Here is an 11,685-nt window from a genome sequence, read left to right on the forward strand (position 1 = left end):
GTGTCTGTGTGTGTATATATACACAAACATGTTTATGGTGGGTGCATGTGCGTGTGTGTTTGCGTACATATCCATTTGCACATAATTATACCTTTATATACATATTTTGGATGGAGAATTCCTTTTATGTTGCCTTGCTAATAAATAATTCTATGCGAAAAAGTTTAAAAAAATATTTTTATATAAACTTCATTTCAATTGTGACTTGCTTCTAAGAAAATTTTAATCTCAAACGATTTTTAATATAGAAAACATCTCATTCTAAATTGTTTAGATGGTTTTTATTATATTAGATATAAAGCTAAAAGAAATATAACTATGTATACATGCATGTCAACAATAATTGAAATCTGTTATAATGTACAAAAAACGCAGGTAAAAACCTCTCCTAATTTACGAATTATACGTGTTATAGATTCTGGCACCAAACTTGCAATCGTTTTCTATTGGGGTGGGGTCGCTTGTTAATTACAACCACTCCAGTATTCAACTGGTACGTTTTAAATCTTGATTGCTATGGGAAAAATCGACCTCGCCGAATTTAGAACTCAGGAATTATCTTTTCGGAAGAAACAGAACTGAGCATTTTGTTTAATGCTTTCACGACTCTGCCAGTTTGCCACCTTAACCCTCTCCAAAGTAAAGCAGAAATGTACATCATATTAAATCTAACCCATATTCAGTGATATTTCAATATTTCACCCTCGTATAATGGTAAAAGCAACCAGCTGCATTCGAATTAATTACTGGTCTCGTTTTTTATAAAGAAAAAGCCTAGCTATCAATATAGTCTTCAATATAACAGCAACCTCTAACGCAACTATATTCGCAGTTTGCATAGATTTAACAAACTGTTTACTCTAAACAGGTTACTGCACAAATTTACTAGGAAAAAATATTAGTTCATTACCTCTCCACATACGGTTTCAAAGTCTAGATGTTTACTTCACGATATTTATTGGAATATTTTAACATTTTTACTGCCTTAATAAATCAATATCTAACTCCTTCAATAATTTTCCTGTAAAACCTTCAAACTTCTAAATGAATTTTACATAAATTCAACTCTGAGTAGATCTATTCAGTTAACCATAAAAATCTGCAAACATTAAAAAACAAAAGTAAAAACCAAATACTATAATTCGCTGGTTTTAACCTTCGCATGTATAGAGATATCGATCAGGTGACGGCAATACTCGAACACACACACACACACACACACACACACATATATATATATATATATATATATATGCATGATGGCTGCAAACTCGTGTTCGAGTATTGTCATCACCTGATCGAAAGATCAATACATGCGAAGGCTAAAACCAGCCAATTATAGTATTTACGCATCGTACCTATTGGTTTAGATCACCAGTGAACTAAACCCTTCATATCCTACACACACATACACGGGCACATACACACATACACACGCACACACATATATGTAATTTTTTTACATATATGTGATGTTAGTTATAAAAAACAAACCAACATTGAACTGATGTTTTGTTTAATAATGTTGGAGAAAGTACATATGAATTTTCACAAAGAAATGTTCATCAGAATATATCTTCCTCCGTCACTAAAATATGTGTGTATATACTTATTTGTCAAAGAGCGTTCAAGTTTTTTTTGTTTTTGATTGAAGGTATGTATGGAGCATACTACTACTTAACGCCTAAAAGTAGAACTCCGTTAATAAATACACTTATGTAAATTGCTTGATTTGGAAAATACATATTAGTCTCATTGTATTAAACATCTGACAATATTTGTAATTTTGACTGAAATTTTGTTATTTTGTCACTAAAATTTTTCTTTTTTATTTGGAATAATTTGTTCCATTTGTTTTGCAGGTGAATAAGGACATGCGAAAAACACAAATGATTAAATATTGTCGTTATTTTTATGATAATCCTCGCAAATCTTGCTGTTCTTTACTAGTAGCTGAATGATAAACATTACAAAGGAAATAACGATTATGCTTCTGTTATTAATATTATTTTGCTAAAGAAGAATAGAATTAAGCAAAGAATATATATAAAAGACGCAAATATATGTTTCATTTGTTAAATGAAGTTCTTGGAATTCATATATAAATGATAAAATGAACGTAATCCTTCATAAATAACAGTTATTAGAAAACTTATGGAACAGCTGTTAATGCCATTCTTCATAAAATGTGTCTGTGGAATTCTTTTTCCTAATTGAAGAATTTCATATTATTTAAATGAAATAGACTTAATAATAATCTTTACAAACACTGTGTAAATATTGACAGTGACCTACAGAAAATAAAAGTGAAAATAAGTATCTAAAGTGAGTTTAGCATGGATGATAAACACATTCTGTTATTAAAATATTGAGCACATATATCAGGCTGCATGTTGACAGAAATTGCTGCTGCATCTTGCATAAGTAGTTTCTGCTATCGCCAGAGACCACCTAGTGCCCGTTGAGCGGATCTGACGGAAACTGTGTGTAAGCCCATCATATGTGTATATTCGTTTCTGTTTTTGATTATTTGAATCTTTCCTTTGAATAAGGGGCTGGTTTCCAATACAAATATACATCTCCGTCTACAAAATGTAGATAGCTAAAACAGGTTGAACGACATCATACCATATTCATATAATCAAGAGCAGCTTTCAACCGGAACATGCACAGTCATTGGGCCTTGCAATCATACATCCAGCTATGCGCCCCCCCCCGTAATTGCCTGCACTCTGAAATTCACAAACTGTCCATGGCTTTCCTGCAATACCATAACTCTGAGATCTTGATCACAACGCACAACGCTTATATATCATATGCTGCACGGAATTTTGTCAGTGAACAGGTCGCGGTCTCAAAGCGCCGAAAATATTTTGGCAAATTAAATTTAAATGTTGAAGTGAATCTAACGGTTCTGTGTGTTTTAAATGGCTTATAAACACCTTCCATGCTGCAATTGTTTTCGTTCCAGCACACGATCTCAGGTCAAGTCACTTGCTATGCAAGTCCATCTCCGTAATATATATATATATAATATGTATGTATGTTTGTGAGTGTATATACACTTACACACATATGCGTATGTCGGTGTGTCTATGTAAGTAAATATATATGTATGCGCTTGTTTGGGTGTTTGATGATTCAAACAGTATAAAAATGGACTGAAAATTAATCTATGGATATAAAATAAATATCTGATATTTGGGTAAATTAGAAGCTAGAAAATTCAACTGAAAAATAACAATCCCCCCACTAAAAAAAAAAAACAAAAAAACGAACAACATTTTTTCCGTGGTATTTTTCACAAGAAAAAATGTTATATTTAAGAAAACTTTGTGAGGAAACTAGATGTGAATATACAAAGGAAAAAGTTGATAAGCATTTTCTTTAATATTGTCCCTTTCTTTATAAGCTGTTACATAGAAAAATTCAAACTCTATGAGTGACATAATCTATTCCGCTGGGTAGAATTGTATCGAGTCAAAACATATTATATTAGATAACTTCATGAATTCTAATGTGCAGTATCATATAATCTGTGTGTGTTTGGAGAATAAGAAACAAAGCCAAATAGCCTGCGTAATATACGACTGTCTTGTAGATTTTTAAACCAATATATCAATGTGTTCGTCTAAATAAATTGCAGTAGACAGTTAAAAAAGCAATAATTTCTAGATGCATTTATGATGATATAAAAGTAACTCAAGCCAGTTCTCATGGGACAAATGATACTAACAATAATTCTTTAAAAGTTATTGATCTGTTTGTAGAAAACGAACAGAATTGTACAGAATATTTTTTGAAGTAGATTTGTTTACCATAATTGGAATAAGAGCCAATAAGAAACCAAACATAACCAACACACAAACGTACATGATATGGCGACCTCAAAAAATGAATATACCCGATTGTCGTTAAGGCATTAAATATATTTTCGCATTCTCGCAGTTGATGCTGAAGCAAACAGGAGTTAGATATAAATCACTTGACATTAATAAAATAGATGCAAAACTAAATAAAATATCACATATGAACATAAAACATAGACACACACACACACACACACACACACACACCACTCATACTGCCACACACACATTCATACATATATCTATATCAAGAAGAATATGATTTCTATAGCATCTGTTCTTTCACTATTTTACTATTCACACTCTCGTTTTATATTAACTATTACGCCAAATGACTTACTATCAAAATTGATACAAACATATGATATATGAGTGTTTAATGGAAATTATAATGAAGAGGCGCAGAAAAGCAGTCTTCTTAGAGTTAATTATTGAGTTTATTGAAACCACAGCGCTATTAGTATCGTAATGATGTAGTAAATGATGACAGTTATTCTTTACTACTCTAGGCACAAGGCCCGAAATTTTGGGGTAGGGAGGGGCAGTCGATTAGATCGACCCTAGTACGCAAATGTTTCTTATTTCTTTACTGCCCACAAGGGGCTAACCATAGAGGGGGAAAACCAGGGCAGACAAAGAGATTAAGTCGATTACATCGACTCCAGTTGTAACTGGTAATTAATTTATCGACGCCGAAAGGAGGAAAGGCAGAGTCGACCTCGGTGGAATTTGAACTCAGAACATAAAGACAGACGAAATATCGCTAAGCATTTCACCCGGTGTGCAAACGCTTCTGCCAGCTCACCGCTTTAATGATGACATTTATTGAGACATTGATGATATTGAGGGTGGTACTGACGTTGATGCTGATGGTTATGATGCTGACGATACGATAGGGATAATTCTGTTGCGGCTGCTGCTGATGGTGGTAATGGTGGTCGTAGTGTGTGTTTGGACCATGAGGATCATGGTGATGATTATGATCGATTTATTTAGTGGAGATTCAATTCCACTTGTCACTAAATAGAATCACACTGTATTTTTTTTTTTTGACATCGATTCATGTTTAACCAGAACATATTCCTCGCCGTATTCGTAATCACATTCATCATCGTTATCGTGTTTGACGACGACGACGATGACGCCGATGATGATGATGATGATGATGATGATGATGATGATGATGAGAATATAAAGATGACAATGACGATGATGATGAAGACGACGACGAAGGCGACAACGACAACAACAACAATGATGATTATGATGGCGACGATTGTGTCGTTCCTTTTACAGAATCGCAGTATATGGATGATGGCCGTCATTTCACGACTTAATGTCATCTTCCAACATCTATACTGGGGACATATGCCACGTGTTTTCTCTTCCCTCTCCTTCCTCCCCCTCTCTCTCTCACACTCTCTTCCCCCATTGGCTCTAAGGTAAATTTCAAAGTCTTTTGGTCTTCTAGTTTGATTGTTGATAATAGAATCACACAGAACCCTTTTGGATATCGGAAAAAATACAAAGCAAAAAGAATCAATCGAAAACAAAAGAAAACACTTGTTAAAATATAATTCTGGGTGTGTGGGTGAAAATCTACATTTCACTTGAGAGCTGAGATACATAGGATATTTATTCTTTGTTGTTTTGTAATCACAATGAAAGGAATCGTTTAATTATAGTACTTTGATTGACTGAAATGATCGGAAAGTATAAAGAAATGTTGATTGTTTCACATTGTTAGAGTATATACAAAGATTTGTTATTCGAAAGTCTGTGTGTGATATATATATCCATAACGTTAAATGGTTTAAATAAGTATAATTTTGGAATACATAGCTTCTTTGATATCGAAGTAATAACGATACAAATGGTCTTCACGGATTCATTATCTTGTCGGTCAAAATGCCTATGTAATTTGATCCGACCTTTTACTTTCTGGTTTAAAATTCCTTTACGAACGGGTTTCAAGTTCCGCTTGGCCATTCACTCCTCTGTAGCCGATAAAATGTACCAAGTAAGCTGTTAACTAAACCCTGGAGCTTACTGAGTATATGAGCATGTGCATACGCTTGCATATGTATGTTGAATTATTTTGTATGAATGCATGAGAAAATTTTAGTAAGAGCTTGCATCTGTAAAATTAATTTACAAGTATTTTGAATTTTAACTTGTAATCATTAATTTAATTGGGGATATTTACTTTTACTTACTTAATTGACCACTAGGCTTACTGACTTATAGATCGTTTAGCCAATTAACTGTAAAATTAGCTGTTTGATTGGCTAGTAAACTCACTGATTAGGTGCACTGGATGGTAGACCAGCAGTCTGATTTGTGACTTTATAATCTTCCAGTTTTGGCCATTTATCCTTTTTATTACCTCCCCTTTACCATAAATATTTTCCTAATTTTCCTACGGAATAATTTATTTTCATTGTTTTTACTAATTTCACATTCCTATTTAAAGAAAATACATTTGAACCATTTCTTCCCAACCGTCTGATTTCCTATATGTCAAAAAAAGGTACCTCTCTTAACATTTTTTCCATGATATTTATTTTTTTAATCTAGTATATACTGTCCTAAGCGTTTTCGGGCCCCTTACAACATATCCCATTTTCTATACATTTATTTATGTTATGCCGTATACGGTCTCAATAGCTGGTCTTTTGTTTTTAAATTTCAAATGACCAATTATCTCAAACGCTGGACCTTGTCCTATCTCACTTCGGACAACAGGCAGAAGGGGTTAATCACCTACTAGTAAGTAAATAATTACATTTAATCGATTAGCACTTTATTATGATAAATACTATTAGTACTATAAACATAATTATTTAAAATTATTATGATTAATTAAAAACCTTATTATATTTTCACCCTTTCTCTGACTAAAACCTATTGGCGTATCCCGCTATTATTTTTTAAATATTTTTATTATTTATCCATCCTATCCCCACCCCGTACAAATTATTAATCCACCAAATACTATAACTTAACGTCCCAAAGTTATACACAAGCAAAATGATATAATTATAACAATATTCAACTCTTCTTTTTTTTCTCTCGGCTCTTCTTTTTCATTTAGTGTTCCCTCTGGTGAAGTTCCATGTTTCAGACCAGTTTTATTACAAAATATGACAAATATGATAAATATTTTTAGTATATCAATGGCAATACCATACAACATTAGAAGCAGCTTTAGATGAGATGCGATCTATTTGTATTGAAATGCTAAATAATTATTGATGTTAATCAATTGTTGTTCATCAATATTTCTCCCATTTCTGCTTTCTTTAAATTTTGATTCCTGATAAACTCATGTTTGTCTTTGTATTTACCTATAATTTATGAATATAATATGCATGCATATTTATGCCCATGGTTAAACATAGGTATATACTATCGATAGTATAATGGATACTTTTATCCCTTAAACGGTTATTTTAATTTCTAACTCAGCTAATGTTTTATATATATATATATATATATATATATATATAATACTTATCGTGCATTTTATCCCGAACTCATGTCAATGAGTTAGTATTGACAAACTCCTACGTACTAACATATGTTATATCTACAAGTAAAGAACGTACCCTGCTAATAAGTACGAAAATTGACAATCATAACGGATTGTGAATATTTGAGGCCCGAGAATAAATTCCTCTTCTTTTAACTCAGTGTCGTTAAGGATAAACACTCCCAGAAGAGTCTTGTATAACAATTCACAGTGTTTAATAAACAAATATTAACACATTCTATAAAATTAGAACCTGTATTTAAATAGACAAAAGCAGCTGCGAAATCTATGCACAAAGACCGAAACAACAAATTGTCTTCTCCCACTTGGCACTCGCCTAAAAACATACATTTTGTATTCTCAGTCGCTTTATATAGAGTTGTACTACATTCTTTCCCTATATTCTTGTATAAAATGAATGTTCTTTAGTAATATGTCTTCTTAATTTCTTTTCGGAGACGTAAGTGCTCTAAACCAATTTATATCAATGCATAATAGATTATATTAATTTTCGAAATTATTTTTAACACAAATGGAAAACATTTTTTTCTTAGAAAATTCATTGTACTTATGATAAATACCTCATGTTTGAAATACAATGCTACTGAAGAGTAATTAATTGAAAAAATGCTTGAGACATAATGCTATAAATGCATTTAAATACAATCAAACATTACTAATTATATTTTACTTGTAGTTTTTGTTTCATTTTATGTTTCTAAAATATCTCCTTATTCATTATTTTATATCGTAAGACAATATCTCGAATGTGTTTTTCTTTCGAGTGCGCAACCTTTAAAATCTTTAACGAGATTTATGTAGAGAGATTTTATTTCAATTACCTGGAGCAGAATGATGTGCACATTTATTTCACATATATCTATGTTCAAATATAAATATTCTATATCACTTCAGTTATGGATATGTTTTTTATAGCATTTTGAAGAGGATGGCCCATTCCGTTGCAATATATTTCTTCACACAGACATTAAAAGCATGCAACATCAATATTACAACATGTTTTCAAGAATCAGGTCTATTGAATAATTTATTTGTTATATATTAAGTTGTTTGGGGCACATTGCAGAGGAAATATCAACGACATTTTTGACATATTTTCGAGATGGTGTTATTCAAAAGTATAGATACAATATATTGGAATTATAAAGTCTTCTTGACTCTCTACAAATCTATGTGTAATTGAAAACGTGTAATTGCATTCGAGGATTGCCAACATTTCTTAGCTTGTACAGTTTAACACAATACATCTCCGATAATACCGAATAAGCAGAAAGTAGGCTGGCGAGAAGAAAAACTTTCCTACCCCGATACGCTATAATTACTAGTATAATACAAAAGATTGCTTTCTTATTTTCCTTAAATTATTATCTGCATAATGGCAATAAAACGGTATCAGTTCATCTGAACTAGTTCAGCGCGTGAGTATCTTTTCTTAGGTCTACATCTTTTTCTTCTCACTTTTTTTTTGTGTTTCACTTCGACCTAAATTTTTCGTGCCAAACACCATAATCAATTTTCAAAGAATCAGCTTTTGTACTCGTGGAAATATAATGCGGGTAAGTGATAATTACGGAGAAAAAATACAAAAAATAGTCACAGTTTTATTTAATAACATCATAACAAATTAATTTCTATTCATGATTACTCCGTTTCTATCGTTATATCTTTTCCCCTCATTTATAAACTCATTCTGCGTTTATTTCCAAAAAGAAACTCTATAAGATATGAAAGCAAAAGCGAAAACATCATCAAGTACGAATATCGGACACGCCTTAATTTTATACACAGCAACAATGTAATATTCGAAGGCAAATAGTCAGGGAACATCTCGGACTAATTAAACATTTGCTGGTATTCAATTCTTCAGTCGTGAGATAACAAATAGTTGTGCACATACAGAGAAAAAATATTACAATATTGATATATACTGATACGTATACATGTGTGTGCGTGTGCGTGTGCACGCGGGTGTATGTGTGAACATATATATATATATATATATATATATATATAAAAATTCCAAGTATGTTCATTTTATAAAACATTTAAGAAATTATAAAAAAATTTTTATCGGTTATCACAAGAGCTCTAAAATATATACGTTAATGTTTGTAAAATGATACAAACTAATACTACGGTATTCAACTGGCTTGAATAATAAATTTAATGCTTGTGTTACGAAAAGTATTTAAAATATCCAGAAGAATTATTGATTTAAGTCTATAAGAGCGACTATAAACATTTCAGATGTAAGTAGTGGTTACATACAGGGGGAAAAATGAAGACTATGTTAATTTAAATAACTTGAGTGCCCCACTCCATGATGTAGCCTGCACTACCGACACGACGGCACCCTTAATTGAATAGATATTCAGATGAATTTTTAAATGTAACTTTATCTATATCAAATTACCGCTAAAAGATGATTTATATAACTTCGCTCTTTATGAAAATGGAATAATACTAAGAAGGAGTGGTAGCCTTTCGTCGAATATGAATCACAATTGAAATACAACGAGCGCCATTTTACGATCTATACATAACACAATGCAAGCTGTACAGCACAGACAATCTATTTTGTAAAAAAACAAAAAAAACAAAAAAAAAACAGAATTGAAAATATAAGTACTTAATTTCATCTTAACGATAAAAATCATATTCCACAGACAACGATTATTTTTCTGACAGCTGGTGTCAGACACAATGTCTTTCAAAAAAATAACAAAACTGGCATCGGAAGGAACACACGCATATAAATACATGCATATATGTACTTATGCATCAATCTATCTCTCCACGCATCCACGCACATGTACATACATTCATACATATGTATATAATTATTGAACCTTCCAATTCTAATGCTGTATCCTTATTTTCTGAGACAATTTAGTTCTGCCATTCTAAGTGGTATTGTTACAAAGTATATTCAAATAAGATTGCATGATCTCTCTTCTCACGCGCACCGACTTGTTTTTTTTACCAGTCTGCCTGTCTCTCTACCTATCTATATAAAGCATCAACGCAGTTTTACACAGCTTAATAGAGTCAATACAATGAAAATATACATCTTTTATCTTTTGTCTTTTACTCGTTTTAGTCACGTGACTGCGGCCATACTGGGGCACCACCTTGAAGAGTTTTAGTCGCATGAATCGATCTCAGTCCTTTTAAACATGGTACTTATTTTACCGATCTCTTGTGCCGAACCCCTAGGTTAGGAGACGTAAACACACCTATACCGGTTGTCAAGTGGTGGTGGAGGAAGGAATACAGACACAAAGACACACAAACATAGATATATACATGCATATATATATGCATTGCTGTGCCATTCAAAACACATTATTACTATTTATTATTAATTATATATGCATATATATGTATATACCACAGACTTATTTCAGTTACTGTCTACCAAGTGCATTTACAAAGCTTTGATCGGTTCCCTTCTATAGTAGATGTGTGCCCAAGATGAACGCAGTGAGACTGATCCCGGAATTTTGTGGTTGGAAAACCATCTTCTTAACACACAGCCACGCCTGTGCTTATATGTAAATTATGTTTAGACACTCAAGTTAATATGTATATTTATCAAATCACTGATGCGGTATGAAGCTCGCTAATAAATTCTAGTATCTAATTTAGAAAACAATGAATGACACACAGTCTGTAATGTTATGCCCTGTGTGTTTGTCTTAAATGTGATATGTGGATAACTCGAAACATATCAACGAATATTTGATATATGCAACTGATATTTCTAAGATGAGTCTGTTGTAGTAATTGTTCGTTAAACCTATTGAAAACATATCCATAGAAGTCATTGCTGGAATTGAAATCTACTGAGCGTTCTTTTTCCCAAAGACTACGTGCAAGTTTCATTGTAGCACACCCCGTATATCCTTTGAATGCTACCTAATTTTAAACATCATCGAAACAACGCCGAACAATAAATGAAAAATTCCGATCTTCAAGACACTTACACACTTACACACCTTTGTATATACATCCATACATACATATAAGCATGCATACATGCGTACATATACCTGCTGGAAATGAGGAGTAGATAGACAGTTGACAACTGATTAATGGTCCTTTCTCTGTATTTACTTGTCCTTTTTTTTTATTGTTCTCTCGTTGTTTATGCACGTAACTCATTTGTTTCATGTTGTTTACACAGTTCGTGATGTTCTGTAGCAATATATATGCCTATATATATATGCCTATATATATATGCCTGTATATATATATATATAT

This window comes from Octopus bimaculoides, chromosome 12, assembly GCF_001194135.2.
Source record: "Octopus bimaculoides isolate UCB-OBI-ISO-001 chromosome 12, ASM119413v2, whole genome shotgun sequence".
Lineage (NCBI taxonomy): Eukaryota > Metazoa > Mollusca > Cephalopoda > Octopoda > Octopodidae > Octopus > Octopus bimaculoides.